We start from the raw sequence: 14,384 nt of genomic DNA, 5'->3' as shown, positions 1-14,384 counted from the left end.
AATCCAATGTGAAAATATCATTTATATTCATTATTATTGATATATTTGGATTTAACAAAACACCTTATTTTGTACCTTCTATTTCTTCTGTCTATTCTATGTTTCTTTTTCTAATTTCTTGCTTTCTCTTAGATTGAATTTATGTTTTTTAGCATGCATTCTTTTCCATTTTTACTCTTTTGGATGTTATATATTGTTTCTATTTTCTTGGTATTTACCTGAGAAATTAAACATGCATCCTTAACTAATTGAGGTATGAAGCTAATCAAGAATTTCATCTTCCTTTTCGACCATATGAGAAACTTATAATATTATTTCCTTTCCCAATTTATTTGTTATTTGGGCATATATAAGACTATATATTTTTCCCTAACTCTGCAAGGTACATTTATTATTGTTAATATGGTCAGTGCTTGTTTAACAACATGTTATCCATTTCTTAGTTCTTGATTTTTCCTTGCATATCAGAATTTATGTGAGGGATCACTGTTGGATGAATAAACAGTCAGGAGAATAGAATAAGCAATATACTGAGCTTAAAATGAACACACAAAAGACTTTTGGACCTTGTTATGAAAGGAATTTAGGAATTTGAAGTGGAACCAGGAAACCTTGGGCCAGGAGAGTGGACCCACCTATACATGTGGAGAGGGTGAGTTTTCTCCAGAAGCAGGAGGTAGCCACCTGCATCATTGTTCAGGAAAGGCTGTGCCACCTCAGACCTCAGGGAGGCTGGAGCATATAAACTAGGGATTAGGGAGAGCCTGGCTGCCTCCCCATTGTTCTGGAGGGTTTGAGTATGTGCCCCAGAGGTGGCAGAGAGCCTGCATGCAGCCCCGATGTATGGGAAGGGTAGAGCCGGTAAAAAGATAGTCCCCTCAACAAGCCCCAGTATTGAAACACAGCCCAGTATTTGGAAAGAGAGAGCAAGGCCACTGCTTAGTCCCTTGGAAAGGGTGGGGCTGCCACTTTCTAAAGCCCTGAGGATATAAATGACTCTCAGACATTGAAATCTAACGGAGTTTTCCCTGCAGATTTTTGGATTTGTATGGGTCTGGTGACCGCTGTGTTCCTTCCCATATCCCTCTTTGGAAATGAGAGTGTGTATCTTATGACTGTCCCTGCTTTTGATGTTGGCAGCAGAAAACTTGTTCTAAATTTCACAGGTCCAGAACCAGAAGAAAATGTTTGCCTTAGAAGAGACCATGCCTGTAACATGTAACTGGTTTTAACCTTGAATTATTTGTATTGTTACTGAAATGGTTCAAGGCTTTGTGATATCGTAATGGAGTGAATGTATGCTGTATATGGAAAAAATACATCTTTTTTGGACTCCAGAAGGTGGCATGTGCAGATTTGAAAATATTATGCACCCTAGAAAAGCCATGTGTTAATCCTGATTCAATCTTTTGAGGGCAACTCTTTCTTTTAATCCTGATTTAACCATGTAGGCTGGAATATTTTGATTAGATTATCTTCATGGACATGTGACCTGCCCAATTGTGGGTATTAGCTTTTGATTAGATGGAAATGTGACCCCACCCATTCTTAGTGGGGCTTGATTAGATTACTAGAGTCTTTAAAAGAGGAGGCCTCAGAGACAATGGAGAGAGCCGACAAAAATGCCAAATACACCAGAAATGAGAGAAATGACAGAAGCTTTAGAACTGACAGAAACTTCACAGCAGAGCTGACACAGATGTGGACATGTAAAGAACAAAGACACAGATGTGTGGAGATGCTTGGAGCCCAGCAGATGTTAAGCAAGCCAGAGTCTGGAGAGAGCCAAGGGGAGCCAAGAGGTGAAAACCAGCCCTGGAGAAGCAAAATGAGAAACCTCCACATGACAGAGACTGACCATTTCTTGAAGATACTTGTATAACGATACAACTTTGGCAATGAGACTGTGTGATTGTGAAAACCTTGTGTCTGATGCTGCTTTTGTCTATGGTAAAAGATGAGTAAAAATATGGATAAAAAACTAATAATAGGGGGAACAAAGGTTAAAATAAATTGAGTAGATTGAAATACTAGTGGTCGGTGAGAGGGAGGAGTAAGGAGTATGACAGGTATGCGTTTTTTCTTTTTTATTTCTTTTGCTGGAGAGATACAAATTTTCAAAAAAAAATTATCATGGTGATGAATACACAACTATATGGTGACATTTTGAACTATTGATTGTACACCATGTATAGAATGTTTGTATGTCAAGAATGTTTGTGTGTTTGTTGTGTACAATAAACATATTAAAAAAACAAAACAAAACAAGCTGAAAGCAATGGGCCCAGGAGCAAGGGACTGGCAGATGCCAGTTATATGACTACCCAGCTGACAGAAGTGCTCCTGATCCATTGGCCTCTCTTGAGTGAAGGGAACCTGTTTTGGGTGCCTTAATTTGGATGCTTTCACTTCCTTAGAACTGTAAACTTGTAACTTAAATTCCCCCTTTAAAAGCTATTCCAGTTCCGGTATATCACAAAAGTGTACAGCAATAGTTTATATTTGGATGATTAAATATTGTAATCCCTGAAAATTTTAAAGGTATTTTTACTTGAATCAATAAGAAAATTTCATATAAAACATAATTTCTAGAAAATTTTCTCAAATAAAAAAAGTTCACTTAAAGTATTCCTTGAAGGAAAGGAATGCTAGAATAGATCAATAACTATGGAAAAGACGAGGAAAATTCCTGACAATTCATTCCACCAACAAAAGCATTTTGGAGAAGTGGTTTATAATAGCACATTCATAGCATGGAAAAAAATTGTAAACCTTCCCAATTGTTTTGCTTTCCCAGGCTGCTCAAAGCAGATATTATGAAATAGTTTGGTTTGAACAATGGAAATTTATTAGCTTACAGTTTGAGGCCAGGAAAATGCCCAAATGAAGGCACCATCAATGCAATGCTCATTTCCTGAACTGGCTGCAGGTGATCCTTGGCTCCTCTGTCTCATGCAAGGCACATGGCAGTGTCTGCTGGTTTCTTCTTTCTCTTCCAGGTTTTGTTGATTTCAGCTTCTGTGGCTTCTGTGGCTTTCTCTCTCTGTGTCTGAATTTCATTCTCTTATAAATGCCTCCAGAAATAAGATTATGACCTATCCTGACTGAAGTGGGACATTTACAATGCGTTTATATCCACAGGGATGGATTAAATTTAAGAACCTGTTTTTCTTGGGTACAAACAGCTTGAACCCCCCCCCCCCCCCACACACACACACACGGTGTCAGAGGAAAGAAGTTCAAAATCAAGGTATCGGCAAGGTGTGCTTTCTTCCCTGAAGGCTATAGTGTTCTGGTCGTGGTTTGTTACAATCCTTGGGGTTTCTTGGCTTACATTTCTGACTCCCATCTCTCTCTCTCTCTCTCTCTCTCTCTCTCCTTGCATCTGCTATTCTTGTTTCTGCTGAATTCCACTTTTTGTTTTCTTTCTGTGGGTTTTTCTAATGTCTCTTTATAGAGCCTCCAGTATTATGGCTTAAGGCCATCTTAATACAGTTGACCATCGCGTAACTAAAAACACCTTCTTCCAAAGGTCCTATTTACAATGGGCTCACATCCACAGAGTGAGAGTAAGATTAAGAACATGTCTTTGATGAGGCGTATATCAGCTAGGGTTCTCTAGAGAAACAGAATCAGCAGGTGATATCTATAAACATAAAATTTATAAAAGTGTTTCAAATAACTGTGGGGATGTGGAGTCCAAGGTCTGTAGGGCAGGCTGTGAGCTGGCAGCTCCAATGAAGCCCTCAACAAACTCTCAGGAGAGGTTGGTTGGCTGAAGCAGGAAGAGTGATCGTCTCTTCTGAGTCCTCCTTAAAAGCTTTCTGGTGATTAGATTAAACATCACTCATTGTAGAAGATATTCTCCTTAGCTGGTTGCAAATGCAATCAGCCATGGATGCTGCCAATGTGGTCATGATTTAAGTCCATGAAATGTCCTCATAGCAACAGACAGGCCAGCGCTTGCCCAACCACCTGGCCTAGTTGATATATGAACTTCACCATGACAAGGGGATATATAATTCAATCTAAAATAAAAGGGATTATTATTGACTTAGAGTATATTAAGGAGATAATTAAAAAGTATTGGCAAAGTCCCCTGAGGGATAGGAGAAAGACTGTGGAACTACTAAACCTTACCATCAGGGAATCCCCTGATACTGTGTCAAACTTCAGGGACACCCAAATCAATAGGTCATGCCCTCAATCATGAAGTTTACTTTTGTGAAGCTTATGCAGGGAGTGGAGAAATTTAGACTACCTGTAGGCATGCCTAAGAGTTACTTCTGGAGGACCTCTTTTGTTGCTCAGATGTGGCCTCACTCTCTCTCTAAGCCCAGCTGTGCAACTGAAATCATTGCCCTCCCTCCTATGTGGGACATGACACCCAGGAGTGAAAGCGTCCCTGGCGGTGTGGGAGATGACTCCCAGGAATGACTCCAGACTTGGCACTGTGGGATCAACAATTCCAACCTGACCAAAAGGGGGAAAAGAAGTGTAACTAATAAAGTATCAGTGGCTGAGAGAGTTCAAATAGAGTCGAGAGGCTACTCTTATGCAAGATTGAGTTAGAATTTGCTACCTATCGTAACCCGCCAACCCCCAATCAGGACCATTCCAGCCAATCCTAAAGAACACCTAGGGCAATAGATAAGATTCCACAAGGGTTCCATGCACTAGAGTAACTTTCCAGAAACCTACAACCTCCAGATGGGTCCCTGGTCCAGGTAAGTCCTGACACCTAGCGCAGCCTCTCCAGAACATCAGATAGTTCCATCTTCCTACCCCATATTAGTGACAGACCTTTCCAATATGAAAAATTTAGAATTGCCATAGCACAAACATCCCTAAAGAGAGGGATGGAAAGATCAAAGATGATGGTGGAGTTATACAGAGAAGATAGGATTTAACAAATGAATATGAATGCTGAATCATTAAATTGATATCTTTTAGTCTCCAATATTTTAGAGCAGCTAAAGGTAAAACCTAAAATTGTAGAATTGTAACTCATGCCACTCTGAAATATGTTCTACAACTAATTGTGGTGCTGTGCTTTGAAATTTATAGCTTTTTTTGTATATGTGTTATCTTTCACAAAAAAAAGAAGGAAAAAAAGTTGATTGTGATGATAAAAAAAAAAATCAAACCCTCTAGCCCCCTGTATTCTGGAGCAGCTAGAAGGAAAAATATGAGAGGATAGCATGACAGCCCATGACAAACTCTGGCATCTGTCCTGTAACTAACTACTTGTTAAACAGTGCTTTGAAAACTATTGCTTTTTTATTTCTTTGCTTTGTATATATGTTGTACTATACAATAAAAAAAAGTTAAAAATAAAAAAGAAAAGGATTGGGTCAGAACAATACCGGATTAGATGTTGCTCTAATAAGAGAGCCACTCCTGAATGCAGTGATCCAATTCAAGTTCAGGTGGAAAAGCTCTGTTTGTATAAGTGATGCTTTTAACAGATGTAGCATTCATTGTATATGTTTCAAAATCTATCATACTATGTGTGATATGCTTCAAAGCATGAAAAAGTGTCTGGGCCAGTAGGTGAAAGGAACTAAAAGGAAAGGAGCACTGAGGTCCTGCCAATGTTAGAAAAGGACAAAAATCGTCCTGAGGAAGCTCAATTATTATAAACCCCAGCAACTTTTGAGTCTGCCTTAAACAATAGGAGGACAGTAGAGGAAAATTACATACTGGTCTTGGGCATGTAGCAGATGCCATGGATACATCTGCCTGTATGCTCTTGGATCACCTGAATCACCAGCAGTTGTAGATGATTCTCACAGCTACAATGCTGTTCACAGCTTTCTACTTCCTAATTCTACTTTCTAATTCTACTTTCTAATTCTCACGGCTACAACGATGCTCACAGCTTTCTACTTCCAGCTCTGTTTGTCTCTCCCTTCTCTGTCTGAAATCTTGCCCAGAGCCCTGGAAATGAAGGAGCAGGTTTATAAATGCACTCAGGGCAACTCTCAGCTGATGGGGGCTAGGGACCTAAGAATAAGGGTACCAGCCTCTCTACTCTCCAGCAAGGTGACTGTGAGGTATGATCTACACTGGATTTCAATGGATCCCCGTGGAACTGGACCCCTATTGTCTACACTAGTAACTTGTTCATTAATGCAAACTTTACAGGCTTTTCTCCTATCCCCGTTTGTTCTTTCTGGGATCACCTCCCAAATAATCTATCTGCATTTCATCTTTATCTCAAGGTCTTTTTTTTTTCCTAAGAGAATAAACTAAGTTTGAATACATTTCACTTAGGCAAGAAAGATGCAGCAGAAGTGTATGCCCACCATCTAGAACATTGAAAGTTGAGCAATCCTGTCTTGCAGGACACTTGTCAGAGACATTGGTCTTCATGAGGCCTCCAGGGCCACAAACTGCAGAAATCTTACCAGCAGATATAGTTCACCAACCTACTGGGGGAAGCCAGGGGAATTCCCATGAAACAGCATTCATGCGCCTAGCCATTTTCCTGGCAAAAGGCAAATGCCAGGAAATATAAGAATTTGTTTATAAGAATATAAGAAGTTACTGTGTCCAGTGAACAAGAACATATAGCAAAATGTCTAGAACAAGTGCAATTAGAGGACAGGAAACCAAGGTTGAAAGGGGAAGTTGAAATGATAAAGATCTGAATATTTGGGGTTCATCAAAAGGTACCTCAAAAAAAAAAAAAAAACAGTGAGCTAAGGCTATCACTGCAGGAATTTTCTAAACTTTACAAGTAGGCAGAAATCTCTAAGTATCTCTGAGAGAGGAAGTGGGATGCATAGATGCACTCACTTTTCCAGATATGATAGAACATATTTCCATCATAAATCCTTTATGAGAATGCTCTTTGGTTGCTTTTATTGGCTCTGGAAAACTCATGGAGACCGTGAGGCAGAGCCCAGAATATAGCCACTGAAGGAAACCCATGTGTTTTAGTTTCTTAGCTGCCCAAACAAATCCCATACAGTGGGTTGGCTTAGCAATAGGAATTTATTATAAGCTCACGGTTTCCAAGGCTACAAGACTTGTTTCCTCCAGGGTTGGTATCTTCAGGCTGACCAATTGGAGTTCCTTGGCTTTTCCGTCATATGGCAATGCACATGGCAGTATCTTCTCCTTTCTCCTCTATGGTCCATTGACTTCCAGTACCTGGCTCCTCCCAGGAGCTTTTACCTTCTTTTATCCAATTTCCTTTGCTTATAAAGACTTTGACCATACTGGATTGAGGCCCACCCTCATTTAGATTGGGCACTCTTTAATAACATCTTCAAAGGTCCTCTTTACAGATGAGTTCACACCCACTGGACTACAGGTTCAGACCTAAACATGTCTTTTGTGGGTGTCACAATTCAGTCCCCAACACCAACTCCACCCAGACATGGAGAACTGCTTGGGCTGATACAGAACTGAATACAAAACTAGGAAATATTTAAGTTCTTTGAACAATAATGTAAGTACTTCAGAGAGATTTTAAAATTTTAACTCATAGGAGCAAGATGATTTGATTTTAGGCTATGGGTTTTTAATTTCCTTTAACTTTATGTTATTAGGTTTTTAATTTCCTTTAAATTTAGGTTATTAGGAAAATAGTTTTGTTGGTCAATTTTTCCTTGGAGATATCATAAGAAATTACATTAAAATAGTGCATCTTATATTGGCATTTTCTAACTGAAGGATTTATATACTTATTGTTGGAGTATCTTTATGGCATTTGACTTTATTACATCACTTCTTGTGATCTACATTAGCTGTTATGGGTAATCATAATGAGAAATAGAGTAGGGAGTGAATTTTAGGTTTAGATGTAGTGTTATTTTTGGATTCATTAGTGTTCTAACCCATTTCCTAGCTTCCTGGGGAGAGAGAGAAATATAGATTGCTCATCAATGGGCCTAAGAAGACAGCCAAAAGAGTGGTAGTTGTTATTGGGAGAATTGGCCTTTAAAAGTGAAAGTAACTTGCCTCCAAAGAAGGCTGGTCTCCTTCACTAAAGGGGAAATCCTCTTCCTTATTAGCCATTGACAAGTGGATTACAGAACACAAAACCCATAAATGTTAGATGGAAATATGTTATCCTCTGTCTGCATGTTTCCATTCCATGAACATTCCAAAGTTAATCTTCACAATCTCTTGTCCTATCTCTTATTCACTTGACCCTATGGAGGATATGTTAAATACTTGGTCAAAGAAAGTTTTAGCCCACATTTTTAATTTATTTGGGCATATTATAAAAAGTTGGAAGTCCTAGAGATTCAGCCTGCATCTTCTTCCCCATTTGCCCTGGATTCCAGTGACACCATAGTCCTGGGAAAGTGTGTTGCTGCGCAGATCCAAACTTCTCTCTGTTTGGTTGTACAAGATCCACACTTGATGGAGACAGTATTTCCAAGCCCATTTGGCCCTTACCCCTAAAATTCATCCTACATCAGATTTATTAATCACGAAGTTAATATTTTGATCTCTGATTGCTGATTCTTGGATCTCTTTCAATTGTTTTCTTAATTGAAGAAGAATATGGGTATTATCTATTGACCCAATAAAGCATCAACACTACTTACATTCTAATTTTATAGATAAGTGTTTTGAAAGAGAAAATGTTGAAGAGTCAATCAAATATTAGCAGAGGATTTAACCAGGTTATTTAGAAAAGAAGAACTATAGAGGTCAATCTGTATTAGAAATAATTGTCAACCTCATTAAGTATCAAAAATATAAATGAAGAGGAGATTATAGCTTTCAAATAGCAAATTGACAAAGATTTTAGAAAACAGTACTCTGCAAGGATTTAGGAAATGGGCAGTCTTATAAACTTGCTTAGAATGTAATTTGGTGTGAGACTTCTCAAGGGGCATGTGACAAAATTCTTGAAAATAAGCACACTCATTGACTCAACAGTTTAGAATGCATCTAAAAAAATCATCAGTGAGGTAAACAAAGATACTTTCATTATTTATAACAGAGAAACAAGGAGATTACAGAACTATCACAAGAAAGAGATCTAATCAAGAAAATTTTATTTTACAAAGACATAAACTAAAATACTTTGATACCTAGTCAGAATAATATTATAGAAAAATACTTCATGGAAATACTTATGTATTATTAGAAAATATCTTTTATATGTATTGAATTTAAAAAGCAAGCCATAAAACAGTATGTCCATTATCTCACTTTTTATAAACATACAAACAGGGATTGATTTTTATTCATCAGATTTTCCTTAATTAAAAAAATTCTGGGCAGGCCATGGTGGTTCAGCAGGCAGAGTTCTCCCCTGTCATGCCGGGGACCCGGGTTCGATTCCCAGTGCCTGCCCATGGGTAAAAAAAAAAGAAAGAAAATTCTACATAATGTTGATATATTTAAAGTACAATAAACATTGAGCAAGATTACATAAGGGAAAAATAAAAGAAATTGTCTTTAGATTTCAATAGATTTGGATTTGATTCTTTGTTCTGCGGCTTACTAGTTGTGATCTTTTATTTAATCACAGAACCATGATTTTCTTTATGATAAAATGGAGTTAATAATTTTGTAAAGATAGGGTTGTATAAGATAATACTTGTTTAAACCTCTCAATGTACTTTTTGAACTTTTCTTAAAGGAAAGGGAAAAATAATACCAGAAACCTATGTAAAATTATACTAACTGTCACTCATTCACTTATTCATTCATTCAAGAAATGTCAAGTTCCCACTATGGGCCAGACACCATTCTGGAAGCTTGGAGCCCTTCTGTGAATAAAGCAGATAAAATATTCTCTGCCCTCATGGAGCTTACATTCTTATTAGGAAAGACAGACAATATGATGCATCATAAATATAACATAAAATAAAACTATATCATATATTAGAATTGAGGATTGCTGTGAAAAAAATATATAGCAGAGTAAGAGAGAGCAATAGCCCAGTTGCAAGAGTGACAATATTAAATAGAGTGGTCAGTGTAAGCCTCAGTTAGAAGGTGGCATTTGAGAAAATTGGTAGAGAAGGTGAGGGAGGTGGCCTTGAGTGCATTGGAGGAGGTCTTTCTAGATGGTGCAAAGGCCCTGAGGTAGCAGCCTGCTTGGTGTGTGTGATGAACTGCAGGAAGGTCAGTGAGGCTGGAGCAGAGTCAGTAAGAGGAAGTGAAAGGAGATAAGGTTGGCGAGGTTATAAGCAATATTTTCAAACTCCTGCCCCGACTGAGTTAGTATTGAACCTGTTCTAATCCTTGTTGACTCAGATACTGAACTCTGCTCTGTCCTTTTCTTAATGTTTCTTTTATTTATTTATTTATTTTATGCTGTATGGTGGGCTCACATCTCATTATTTTTTCATGTGAGTATCCCATTATTGCAGCTCCATTTGTTGAAATTTTGTTTGTGTTTTTGGAAGTGCATGGATTGAGAATTGAACCCAGGTCTCCCACCTGGCAGGTGAGAATTCTACCACTACCCTTGCACACACTCCTTTTTTTTAAGGACACACACACACAAACCTATAGATACCTATGTACACATGCACATGCACACACACATACACAGACAGACAGACGGACAGACACACACACACACACACACACACACACACCACTCCCAGAAGCCATCTGAGGGCATAGTGCTCTTTACAGATGTTCTGGAGGGATGACCTAGGTTGCTACTGTGGTGATATAAATGGTTTAAAATCGAATACTAAACACTGTTCTGTGATGCATTCTGCCTACAAAGGGTCCAGTCTCACATCACGCTAATTAGTTGTCTTCTCTCTTGCTCCTGTTTTCATGTTCTCCAGTTTCTCTCCTTTGCTCTTGCACATACAAATCCTATTCATTTCTATACAATTCTGATGCATTTAATTTTCTCAGTCCCCTGCTAATTACTGTCCTCCTGTGGCTATTGTAGGAGTTTTTCTTAAAAAAAAAGAATTCCCCAACTAATAACACTGGTGACAGCTGTTAAGGTTAATTCACATTTTCATAGCACTTCACATGTTGCAGTCTGAGCCAATTTTCTGAATAGTTATTAGATAACTTTGTTTTTAAATTTATTTAAGTTCTTGAGGAATTAGGAGGATGTTATGTATTTTCCCACATATTTTGCAAAATATGGCTTCTGTATAAAGAAATGAACTCTCATTGAACAATATTAAGTAAAAATATCTTCCAATAAGTCAATTACCTCGGCCACATTTCACTGTAGTTCTACCTGCTTCGTGGAAAAGACGGCATAATTAAAATTGGCAGGTTTAAAGGAGGCACACTATATTTCTTTGTTGCTGTGTTATGGGTGTCTTGTTTTTTGAACAGTGCTGACAATTGACCATGATTATCCACTGCAAAAAGCCCTGGACCAAAATAACCTCTTTAATTTTCAATGATCAAGTCTTAGCCAAATACCTTCACAGGCACTCATGCGATTGAAAATGTTTTTTAAAAAACAGCTACCCATTGTCACCCCTGCAATCTACCTCAGAGGGTGACAGGAATCTAAGGCAGAGCCCTTATTTTTTAAAAGCAGAGCTTACCCTTGGTTTCTTCCCTTGTCTTCTCCAAAATCATCAATTACAGCAAATATCTGCAGTGAAGGCACATAAAAGGCACTTGTGAATAATGAACTAATAATCAGGAGAGAGTTCCAGAATGAAATATGAACATGGGTATGATTCTCAGTGGTAAAGGTAAGAATGGAGGAAATATTTTTGGCAAAGAGCATAATGAGAGAAGAACAAAAGGTCAAGGAGATTTTGTGATCAGAAATGACACATTCTGACTATCACTGACAGTAACTTTTGGCAGGAGCTTGAAGTCTAAAGCTTCTACAGAATGAAATTTGATTTTGCTTATTGTTTGGTCAAGTTGCTGATATTCTCTACTGGATTTGATAATTCAGACAAAAAAAAAAAAAGTCCTCCACATGCGATTCACTGGATTAATGGCCAAACTCTTATTTCCCTAAGATTATTTACAAAACACCAAAGGAAGTACCCATGGTTGAAAATAAAGATGAGGAAACCCATTCTCGGAAGTAGTTTATAGCTTGTCCTTGTAATTCTTAGAACTAGAATTATTTCATATGTCTTCCTTTGCCATATACTAAGAAGGGACAATGATTTTTGGATCACAATTCTATATCTATGACTGTCATTCATCCTTCTCAGAAAGTGGAAGGATTAGAATATTACACCTCTCAAACAGAGGGTGTAGGACATAGTCTTTCTCTTTTCTATGGTTCATTGCAAAGATTCTTCTGCAAGGTATATTAGACACTGATATATCCACAATAGCAGAGGAGGTTGTCACAAGCCAAACATTAATGTTTTCTTTGCAGGGGGGAAACTAGAGAATAAAGTAAGATACTCTGTTGAACACTCCAATTCAGTTACCATGAATTTGGTAAGAATAATTTTAACTCACTGTCCTTGCTGTGTCCCATTGCAGAAATTTATCTGTTACAATCTCAATAAGCTCATGTTGTGGGTTGAATTGTGTCCCACAAAAATATTTGTAACAGTCCTAACCCTCAGTGCGTGTGAAAGTGACCTTATTTGGAAAGACAGTCATTGTGAATGGAATTAGTCAACTTAAAGTGAAAGCACTTGGTGAAGGTGGGCCTTTAAACCAATGTCACGGGTGTCCTTAAGAAGAGAACACTTGGATACAGACACAGATAGATGTAGGGGAAAATGCCATGTGATGATAAAGGCAGGGTAGAGATTGAGGTTCAAGGATCACTGACAATCCACTCACCTTCTGGTGAGAAGCTAGGAAGAGGCAAGGAAGGATTCTCCCCACAGATTGCAGACCTTTAGTTTCCAGAACTGTGAGAAAATATATCTCTGTTGTTTTAAGCCATCTAGTGTGTGAGACTTTGTTATAGCAACTGGGGAACAAAGCCTGCCAGCTAGATAATAGGGAAACAGTTTGAGGAAATGAAACATTGTTCTTCTAATCCTGTCCTCTATAGGATGAAAAATATCAAATCCCATCATTGCACAGATAACTTGAATGGAGAATTTCATCAATTATCTGACTCAGTGGATGAACACAGGTGCAGAGATAGAGACTACTGAACATGGCTATTGCATATTCTTATGTTAATCTTGAAAGCTGTTAAACCTGGCTGTCATGTTGAGTGTTTTCTCATTCTTGTGGAACAGAGATTTGCTTTGAAGTGTTTGTGCTGAGGAAATATCAGTACATTTCCATGGACCCTCTCATGCTTACAAACTAAAATCATGTAATTTTAGAATATTAGAATGCTTTATTAGAATGCTTTCATGATCCAGGGGAAAAATAATATTTAGTAAGCATTTGCAAGGTGTCTAGGACAATTAGGTGTTTTATCCCTAATATGTGAAATAAATCATGGCATACCATTTTAAAAATGGTACAAGGGTCACTGATCCATGATCATATATTTCATATTAATTGGATATAGAATCAGATATTCTGATTCATGAAAAAAATGTTTAGAATATGTTATATGTGGAATTTAGGACAACTAGAACACAGTACTTTTTGAACATGTTCTTAGTAATAACTGAAATCAATTTAAATGAATGTGTCCCTGCAATCCAATTATTTACCATTACACCTGACTCACCCAAGTATTTATTATTAAAAGACAATGACTTTTTCAGGTGAGTGATAAAGTTTTATTCCTGGATTCATCTAGGAGAAGTCAGCACCCAGTCTATTTGATTCAAAGGTAATATCTATACTTTCCTCATAAACTATGGTGTCACAACTAGTGTGATTTTTATGACATGTTTACTTTTTCTGTTTAATTGATCCTTAGTATGTATTTAAATGCCTTGCTTAGTAAAAGATAAAATAGATTATAGAAAATATCCATGATTTAAATTTTTTTCAGAATAATTTGGAAAAAAAATCCCATCTTGTATACAGTATTTATTACCTGCTTGATTTGGTTTTCTTTTTTTGCATTTCATCAATAGAAAGAATTTATTTACTGACTTCTTACTTTTTAAAGAAAAAGACTATAATTAACTTGCCTCACTCAACTTCCCACTGATACATAACCAGTGGTAGAAACAGAAGGGAAAACTCCCAAAAGCCATGGTAGCAAATTTGCTGAATCTGGTAAAAGTTTTCTACAAACTTCCAGGCTGAAGGAAGTAGGAATACAAATAGCTGTGCTGTGGGAAGGAGCAAGCCACCTGCTAGAGAGCAGAAAGGGAGCTCCTCTCTCCATCCTCTGCTATTGTCTCCTGTGTTCAGAACTTGAAGGCCTTTACCCACAGAGAACCTGGCAGCTATTCTTCCACTGACAGCTGGTACTTTTTGACATCAACACCTATGTAACAACTCTACTTTTTTGACATGTAATTGGAGACTCAAATTCTCATAATATATGTGGGATAAAGCCAGGTGAC

At 37.7% G+C, this 14,384-nt stretch overlaps 2 long non-coding RNA genes across 2 annotated transcripts in view; one reads left to right on the top strand and one right to left on the bottom strand.

Annotated features, from left to right (window-relative positions):
* LOC143648529 (uncharacterized) overlaps window positions 1-14,384 on the top strand; it is a 97,062-nt gene that overhangs the window by 43,294 nt on the left and 39,384 nt on the right. The gene's annotated exons all lie outside the window — the stretch shown is intronic.
* Window positions 9,163-12,826, bottom strand: LOC143647979 (uncharacterized). The gene is made up of 3 exons (XR_013158297.1): window positions 12,736-12,826; window positions 11,514-11,563; window positions 9,163-9,319 (listed from the first exon to the last, which is right to left on the bottom strand). It is a non-coding gene; the product is annotated as an uncharacterized LOC143647979 (long non-coding RNA).

This window comes from Tamandua tetradactyla, chromosome 10, assembly GCF_023851605.1.
Source record: "Tamandua tetradactyla isolate mTamTet1 chromosome 10, mTamTet1.pri, whole genome shotgun sequence".
NCBI classification, from domain to species: Eukaryota; Metazoa; Chordata; class Mammalia; order Pilosa; family Myrmecophagidae; genus Tamandua; species Tamandua tetradactyla.
This window is presented reverse-complemented; position numbering and strand designations above follow the sequence as displayed.